This window comes from Ailuropoda melanoleuca, chromosome 10, assembly GCF_002007445.2.
Source record: "Ailuropoda melanoleuca isolate Jingjing chromosome 10, ASM200744v2, whole genome shotgun sequence".
In the NCBI taxonomy this organism is placed as follows: domain Eukaryota; kingdom Metazoa; phylum Chordata; class Mammalia; order Carnivora; family Ursidae; genus Ailuropoda; species Ailuropoda melanoleuca.
In genome coordinates this window covers 85,243,107-85,253,215 of record NC_048227.1, presented here as the reverse complement: position 1 = coordinate 85,253,215, position 10,109 = coordinate 85,243,107, and positions in this window count along the sequence as shown.

The following is a 10,109-nucleotide window of genomic DNA, read 5'->3' as shown; positions in this document are numbered from 1 at the left end:
TTTATTCAAACTAAAGAATAAATAGGGGGAAAAACCACCAAAGACAAACCCTAAATAGAGTGTCAAAGACTAATTGGTAATGCCAAGCATAATAATCTTCATGTAATTGGATTCTTAAAAGCATAGGAGAGAAAAAGGCAGAAATCCCTATCAAAATCACAGCTGGTTTATTGAAAAAGTTGACAAGCGAATCCTAAAAATGATATGGTAATACAAAACAACTAGAATAACCAAATCAATTTTTTTAAAAGGACCAAATTGGAGAGCTTATACTGACTGATTTTAAAACTTTTGGTAAAAGCTACAATAATCAAGACAGTGTGGTATTGGCCTAAGGACAGACATAGCAATCAGTGCAACTGAATAGACAGACGTAAACCCTTACTCTGTCAACTGATTTTTGACAAAATACTAAGACAATTCAATGAATAAGGTGTAGTCTTTTCAACAAGCAGTGTTGAAACAATTGAATATCCAGGTATTAAAAAATGAATTTAGACACTTTATTCACCCCATACACAAAAATCAATTCAAAGTATAAGAGCTAAAGCTATAAATATTCTAGAATAAGACATAAGAGATAGTTTTTGTGACCTTTTGTCAAGCAAAGATTTCTTAGATATGACACCAAAAACATAATCCATAAAGAAAAATATAATAAATAAATAAATAATAAGCCACAGACCAGGAAAAAATTTTTGCAAATCATATATTTTATAAAAATATTTGTACAAAGAAAACATAGAGAATTCTTCCAACTCAATAATACGAAGAGATAAAAATGAAAAATATTGAAAAAAGATTTGAGTAGCTATTTTAGCAAAGAAGACATTTAAATGGCTAATTAGCTCATGAAAAGACACTCAACATCACTAGTCATCAGGGAAAGGCAAATTAAAATCACAATGGATTATACTACACATTTACTAGAATGGCTACAATCCAACAGACTGATAATACCAAGCATTGACAAGGGTGTGAAAAAACAGGATCCCTTATATATCGCTGGTAGAAATGTAAAATGGTACAGACACATCAGAAAACACTTGCTAGTTTCTTAAATAGTTAAACACACTTACCACATAACCTTGTGGTTCTACCCCTAGATATCCGTCCAAGAGTATCAAAAACACATGTCTATACAAATACTTGTACACGAATGTTTACAGCAGCACTCTTGATAATAACCCCAAACTGGAAACAGTTCAAATGTTCATCATCTAGTGAATGGATTAACAAAATGCGGGATATCTTTTCAATGGAATATTATTTGGCAATAAAAATGAATCAACACTGATACACCTACAATATTAATAAACCAACAAACCATTATGTTAATTGAAAAACAAGTCATACACAAGACTATATATTGTAAGATTCCTTTTATATGAACTTTCAGAAAGGCAAAACTGGGGTGCCTGGGTGGCTCAGTCTTACAGGTCTGCGTTCGCCAAGAGCCCTGAGTCAGGTTCCCTGCTCGGTGGGGAGTCTGCTTCTCCCTCTCCCTCTGCCACTTCCCCTACTTGTGCTTGCTCTCTCTCTGTCAAATAAATAAATCTTTAAAAAATATTTTTTTAAATATTAAAAAAAAATAAATATTAAAAAAAAGAAAGCCAAAAATGTAGAGACGAAAAGCAGACAATGATTGACCAGAGCCACGTTCTGGGCAGAGATGGACAACTGAAGGAGCCCTGGAAGCTTTTTGTTTGTGGTGCTGGAAGTGTTTGAGACTGGATTGTTGAGAGAGTTGAAATTATAAGATTCTTAAGAAATCATCAAACGGTACTACAGTGGGTAAATTATCTGATACAAAACTATACCTCAGTAGCACTATTATAAACGTTTACACAGTTTGACCCTTGGGCAAAGCAGAGGTTATGACTCCCCTCACAGCTGAAAATCTTCTAACTTTTGACTCCTCAGAAACTTAACTAATAGCTTGCTGTTGACCAGAAGCTTTACTGATAACAAAAACAGTCACTGATCATAGATTTTATATGTTATATGCATTATTATATACTGCATTCTTACAACAAAGTGAGCTAGAGAAAAGAAAATTTTATTAAGAAAATCATAAGGAAGAAAAAATGCATTTACAATACTGTAATATGGTTATCAAAAAAGATCTGCATATAAGTGGACCTGAGCAGCTCGAGGACCTATGTTGTTCAAGGGTCAACTGTATATGAATATTCATATTTTACTACTGGCCTTTCTGTTACCACAATACTCAAGGTCAATCAAAGAAATTCTCTCTCAGCTCCTCCAATTATTAACATTTCACATAGCCCTACACTTCCAATTCTGTCTCAAGCACCATGAAAGAATTCATGACAGTATCACTATTCTTCTTCATTTCTCTTCTGGCTGATCCACTTCATCCTTTTTAAAGTTAAGACATTTTTTCTTAGCAGAAGAAAAAGAGGATTCCTTACTACCTGAGTGGCAAGTTGAGTATCAGTATTTTTTCATATAATTTTTTCATATGATATTTGTAGCGTGATATCAAGTTATAACAGATTTGATAAGGCCTTTAAGAAGTACTGTCAGGGCGCCTGGGTGGCTTAGTGGGTTAGGCATCTGCCTTCAGCTCAGGTCATGATCTTGAGGTCTTGGGATCCAGTCTCATGTGGGGCAGGGAGTCTGTTTCTCACTCTCCCTCTGCCCCTCCCCCCACTCATGAGCTCTCTCTTTATCTCTCCCAAATAAATGGATAAAATCTTACAAAAAAAAAAAAAAGGATTGTCTACAAACAATAACAATGAGTACCAGAGGTTATATTAAAACCAAAGTCTGGCTGACTACTTACCTCTTGCCTTTAACTTTTACTTTATAGTTCATTCAGTTTCCTCCTTCCCATGTTTTTGCCGTGGTCCCACTTGTAGCCCTCCATATCACGGGAGATGAGAGAGCAAATTTTTACTTACAAACCCCCAAGTATATAGTTTCAGGACTTGCAAACCATAGAAAATACCTCTGAACTCTCATTTTTTAATAAAATTGAAAATAAGGATCTTTATATTTGAGTTTTTTTGCTCAAGGCCAAATTTAACCTGGGTGGATGACTTTCCTGATTAAAGGTAACTTTTGCAAACACCACAAATTGATCTCGATTTCGGTGGTAATTAAGAAAGACTAGGATAGGGGCGCCTGGGTGGCACAGCGGTTGAGCGTCTGCCTTCGGCTCAGGGCGTGATCCCGGCGTTATGGGATCGAGCCCCACATCAGGCTCCTCTGCTATGAGTCTGCCTCTTCCTCTCCCACTCCCCCTGCTTGTGTTCCCTCTCTCGCTGGCTGTCTCTATCTCTGTCAAATAAATAAATAAAATCTTTAAAAAAAAAGACTAGGATAATATTTTACTAATTTACAAATTTACTTTATTTTGTGATTTACAAAGTGATTTTTCATGTAATGTCATTAATTTTTCAAAGGCGTCCTGTGAAGTAGTTACCAGTAGCCGGGTTTTACAGGCAGAAGTAATAAGTTTAACATATCATCCAAAGATGCATAAAAGTAAATGGTAGATTTGTCTCCTAACTCCAAATTCACTCTTCTTAAAATTAAACCATTAGACTGATTCATTGTTTCTCATCAAAAAAATTGGGTAAATCACAATGGCTGTCTTCCCTACTGGAAGTATGAAGAAGATTGAAATTGCTCTGTTCTACAGTGCAACTCCAAATTTTGATAAGCAGAGAGACTGTTTATACTGGAACATTTGGTGAAACCTGCGTTTGTGATCCCACGAGCACAGTAGCACGAGCGACAAAGGTGCAACAGTATCTGGTTACTCCAAGGAGATTCTGTTGTCCAAATATTATCATCTTGATGGATCTGTGAACATTTCCTAACATGTTATAAGACTGAGAGTTCTTTCGGGAATACTGTTTATCTTCAAACCAGCAAATTTTTAAAGGTGAAATTTAGCATGCACTGTACTTTCTTATTTTAAAAAATACAAGTCAACTCTTCCAACTGAGAAAAGCAATTAGGAAATTTAGTAATAACGACCTGCTATGGGGCTAATTATTTGTTTGTACTAATATTCCAGTCTTCTTTAGAGATGCTACCTGTCAGTCAACAAATGTGTGAGTATTTGACAAGTATGTATAATTTTGTATCTTTTCTCCAGTTGGATGGCCAATTTGTGCTTTGCAAGAACCTACAAAATCCATTATTTGATTGCATCCTTCCAATAGGAATGGCATGCCAGAACACAGTCAAAGAGGTAGCTTTCTTCTTGGATTAGGAAACTCTGGGTCAAGAAGTTCATTATTTGCTCAAGTGCTTATACTTCTCAGAAGAGGCATGAATTAGTAAAGTTTTCACATGGCAGTTATAATTAAGGAATGATGTATTAGTTAAGCTACCAAATGATTATTCTATAAAATAGAAATCAAAGCAGGACATTGAATAATGAAGCTGAAAACCAGTTTTCCTTGCTATAGACATTATTTTAATTACTTGTTTTATTTATTTATTATTATTAATAGCTCTATAAATTGAGAGATTAATATGTTAATCATTTTACTATGCATTTTACTTGTAATATTTTACATGAATCCTTTCTACGAAAGATTATAAAAGTATGTTTATCCTCATTTTAAATATGTCCCCTAAGATTGGGGGGTGGGAAGACTTGTCTAAAATCACATAACCAGGGCACCTGGGTGGCTCAGTCAGTTAAGCAGCCGACTCTTGGTTTTGGCTCAGGTCATGATCCTAGGGTCCTGGGATCAAGCCCCGCACTGGGCTTTGTGTTCAGTGGGGAGTCTGCTTCAGGATTCTGTTTCTCTCCCTCTGCCCCTCCCCTGCTCTCTCTCTCTCAAATAAATAAATAAATCTTAAAATAAAATAAAATGAAATCACATAACCAGTAAAATAGTACAGTCAGGATTGAAAGTCAAGTATTTCAGATTCCAAAGAACTTACTTCTACCCAGTAAGTTATAATATAGCAAACACCAGTTTTTAAAACACCACACACACCTATGCACAATGGGTACGTACACATTGCATCCACATACATTTGTGCACATCTATGGACACATATCTATAAACAACTTTAAAGTGTCAATTGTTATGTGTGCAAACGGCCTTTTTTTCTTGCTGTTTTATTCCCCAAACAGGCATAGCTATTTTAGAATTATAATGGCTTTACTCTATGAGAGCCATGATACAAGGGACTGCAAAGACTCTAAAGGAGTTCTTTCATTCCACAGAGACCATATTATGCATGTTATGAGTGTTTAAGATAGAGTGCACAGTCTGTCATGTCAACTCTCATCTACTTCAATGACAGATTATTTTTCTTCCAGCACTAGTGGTTTGAATATATCAGCTACCAAAGAGGGGACGTTTTTCTTGGAGTTCAAACACACACCAAAAATCATGAATTCAAGTAGCATTAAAATGCTAACTTAGACCCACGAAAGCAGAGAAATGTAGCATTTCACCAAACAATTCAGTGAGCATCAGAGTCCTTAATTCACCCTCGATAATATCAGCTGTACACAACACACATGAACTCACATTTATTATTACTATATGCCAGATACAATGTTAAGTGCTACACATGAATTATCTCATTTACTCTTCACTGGAACCCTGTAAGATAGAAATGACTATTATTTCCTTTTTTCAATCAGAAGAAACTGAAGCTGTGAAAGATCATGTTAACCTGTTCAAAGGCATTCAGCTAGAAAGAGACCGAGCTGGGATTCCAATTCTGGTTCCAGAAACTGAGCTCATAATCTCTGCATATAGGTACACATACATTTGCATTAGAACTAAGAAACCAAATTTTAGCACCAGGGAAATTCAAATTTACAAAGGGGCAAACATCAAAATGTCCAGAAGTCAATTTGTTTGACAAAATATTCAAAAAATGAAATCCATTCACAAGACATATCTGGCTTCTAAAACATCTTTTTTAGACTCTCAGTGCCCTGGACTATGACTTCAAGTAACATTCGTCTATTTCTGCTGGAGGTTCTTGCTGAGATCAAAACAGCAAGGGGGAAACGTTTGGAAAGAATAAAGGAAGTACACTTTCTAGAATACTTAAAACTTTTTTTTAATGGAAAGCCATATTTGATCCATTTGTATCCTAGATTTGTTTTGGCGAATAGCTCTCATCACTTGTGCCAACTCTAACTAACCCATGCACCTTGAAACAAATCCTGAGATTGCGCCCAGAAAGCAGTGATTGATTAGCACTGTCTGTCATGGCAGGGGTGTGGCAGTGTGCATGACCTGTATTTGACAACCCTCCCTGCCTTAGACAAATAAATCCACCCCTCCTGAAATATACTCCAAGGTAGTCTGTCTACAACAGGCGCAGTGGAAGGGGGCGGGGGAGGGGGAGGAATGAAGGAAGGAAGACAGGAAGGAAGGAAGGAAGGAAGGAAGGAAGGAAGGAAGGAAGGAAGGAAGGGGGAGAGGAAGGGAGACAGGCAGCAGGAAGGGGGAGAGGCAGAAGGAGGGAAATAAGGAAAGAAAGTCTTAGGATGACTATGTCTGTAATTTGAATAGATTTTAACGTGAAATGTCCAGACTGACTAACTACATGGATAACATTGATTTAATAATTGCTGAGCATTCCACACATTTTGTTTTGTATCTATCTATCAAACGTCTCCTTACCGTCCTGTATGAAGAGCACACTGGCCCTTGCCACCATAACTTTGCTCAGGCTATTTTTCCTTGTTAGTATATCCCTTCTACTTTTCTTCCATCTAGCTATAGTCTCCCCATTCAAGTCCTGCCTCCATGATGAATCCTGGCACAGGTGTTCTTGGGGAGAAGAGCCGCTCTCTGTCAAGTGGCCCCAGAGAGGCTTCATCTTGGTGATTTCACCACAATTCCCAGGGAGGGGCAGGGCGAAGGGTGGGGGGGGTGGTTATAGCTCTACAGATAAGAACTCTGAAGGTCAACTAGCTGGCTAGCCACAGAACTGAGTATCAAAACTCAACTTTTCCACATTTCGACAATACCAGACTATTGCTTCTTAACCAACCAAATATAATCCCTCACTAGCAACTGGAATTCTGGCTTTCACTCTCTAAATAAATCCCTTTAATTTCTTCTTTTTTATTATTCCCTGGCTCTTTCATGTGAATCAATTGTCTTCCCAGGGAGACTGTAAAACTTAGTGGGCTGAATAGTTAGAGCAGGAGTGTGGAGCAGTGTGGAAGGAAGACTGGGTTAGCCATCAGAAGATCTAGCTCTGGTTCCAGCTCGGCCACATTCTAACCATGGGACCTCGGTTAAGTCATTTCTCTAAAATTGAGCTTCCTCATCCATAAATTGGAGTGGATAATTACCTCGTCTATTGCCCAAGGCTGTTGGAAGAACCAAGTTTATTAAATACCATACACACTGAGGCAATCTGATATTTCCTTTATGCCTTCCTGAGCCTTAGCTGCACTGAGGGGGCAGACCTCAGCATCCTGGACTTCTGTCCTTGAGCCTTTAAGGACCGTTCCACACATGAGCCCTAATCAGCCTGGGCCTTCCCTCTGGGCCCAGCCCCAGTGTCCTCACCCAACAAAACTCTTCACAATGTCAATATGACCTCTGATACAATATCTGTGGGGATTTTATTTTGTTTTCTAGTCTTTGTCAATGTTTACATTCATAAGAAGAAGAATTGTTTTAATACTTACTTAATACCATGTGGCATATGATGAAACTCCATCACCTCCATTTATAAGTTTATTCTGAAGAAAATGCAGTTCTCTACCTGCCAACATCTGAAAGCTATAAATAGTGAGAAAAATAGAGAAGCCTTAAACGTCCATTGAAAAGTATTGGATTTGGAGAGTTTCTTGGATGGCCAGAGTGGAAAAATATTTTGCTAAAAAATTGGGAGTGTTGCTCCTACTGGCATACAGGCAGACAGTTTAGTTAGTATTTACCCAGCCTGTGGCGAGGGAACACTTGGCTGTTTATTTCAGTGGAAGGGATGTTGGGAGATGCTGTTTGTCTAGTCAGAAATGCCCTTTGAGACTGCAAGGCTACCTGTGACCAATTTTCAACTAAATTTATCTTTGGACTTTGTGTAAGTAATCCAGCCTTAACCAAATCCATTTGGTCTCCTATATAACCATGTCACAGAATCTTTACCAAAAAATCCCCCTGCTTTGGTTCATAATGATGGCTTCTGATTATTCAGCCAAAGCTGGATTTGAAACTTAAATGTGAGTTCTGGATAAATAGGCTAAGTTTTATTTAATGTAGGAAATAACTATCACTTATTAAATAAAATGGACTGATATTTAACCATTTTCAAACATCTCTGTCCCTTGCTCCATGGTAGAATAAATAACACATACTATTGACTATTAATCACTTAGCTAGCTTTATTTCATGAAGCAATTTATGTTTTATTTCATTTCTTCTTTGCAAGCACAGCTAAGGTTTTTAATAACTACCCTCATTGCCAATCTGATACTGACATGGTGAAAACGTGGGAAATGTATTATTTTTCCATCTCAAACATTTCAAGTTTTATGCTCTTTTGATAAAACTCAATAATTTCAAAGACAAAATGGCTGTAATAAAGTGCAAAAACCCGTTTCCCAGAATGTGATTAAGTAGTGATTTACTATTTGTTAATCAGCTTTGTTAATTTCCATTAGCCTTTAATTTTCATGTGCAATCCCACAGGTTTGTTTGTGTTTCGTTTTTTGCTTTTGTTTCTGTTTTGGCCATTATATCAGGCTGCTCAATTTGAATGACAGTTTTTCTGAGCCTGGCAAGATAATGAGGCTCAGACTGTATCTCCTTAACAGTTCAGAATTGTTTGACCAGTGTAAAATCAAGCATAGAGATTTGTGAAGCAGAGCCTTGACTGGGGGATTTTCACCACTTGTTGGTTCCTATTTTCCTGTTTACTTCCACATCCTTGTTTCTGCATCATTAACCATTCAATCTTCTCAAAATTCTTGTGAATAGTTATTATGACCCCATTTTACAGATGAGAAAGTATAGTCAGGTGGTCCAGATGATAAAGATCCTAGCATGGTAAGTTACATGGCTAGGACTTGCTCTGCTCTGAGTTTGACTTTCATGCCCAGGCTCTTTCTGCAAGGCCTCAGAAGCTCATGAGGGCAGAATCTGCAGCCCCAGCTTCCTGTCAAGTTGACAAATGCGTTAAATCAAACATAAAAGCCTCCATGTTAGTCTGTCAAGGGGTCCGTTCGCCAAAACCCTAATGTCCCCCTTAGCTCTGTTCCCATACGGCTGCTCTTCTTGAGCTCACGCAGCTCCTGGCTGAGGCAATATAATTCAAATGTGGGGAGTCCCAACTTCAAGGATTTGGGCAATAGTGCTGAAGCCCACGTAGGATGGGCTCTGCGGGTGCGGGTCTTAGGAGCTGTTTAACTTATACCATACCGGAGGAACGAGGCATCCTAATTAAGAACTACTGCCTGGTGGGACATACAGAGGGAAACTACTACTCGGGAGGAATCCATGCAGAAGAATGGAGAATTCTACACAAAAGAAGACGGTGTACACTGCAAATAAATGAAATTTGGAGAACCTAAAATCAGAACAGCACTGAATCAGGTTACTTCCAATTTGTTGTTCTGTTGTCTCCCATTAGCTTCTTACTGAAAGCCTCATACTATACATTTCAAAAATAGTCATCTTTAGGGGTGCCTGAGTGGCTCAGTCAGTTAAGCATCCAACTCTTGATATCAGCTCAGGTCATGATCTCAGAGTCGTGAGATCCAGCCCCACATCAGGCTCCCCATGAAGCAGGGAGTCTGCTTGAGATTCTCTCTCTCCCTCTCCCACTGCTACCTCCCCGAAGAAAAAAGTGATCTAAATACTTAATCTGAAGATTTCCCTAGACACTGATCACTAAAAGGTTTTTTTAAATTATTATAACCCCTTCAACTATGCTGAGATAATGGTAATAATAATAATTAATGGCACTACTATCCAGGAGTCAGTCATCTATTTCTTTGGCTTTGAATGTCAATATGAAGAATTCAATAAAAGCCAGATATGTCACCAGAAGCCATTGTTGCATAAGTTATGGGAAGGAAAGGAAAGGAGAGGAGAGGAGGCGAGGGGAGGGGAGGGGAGGGGAGGGGGGGC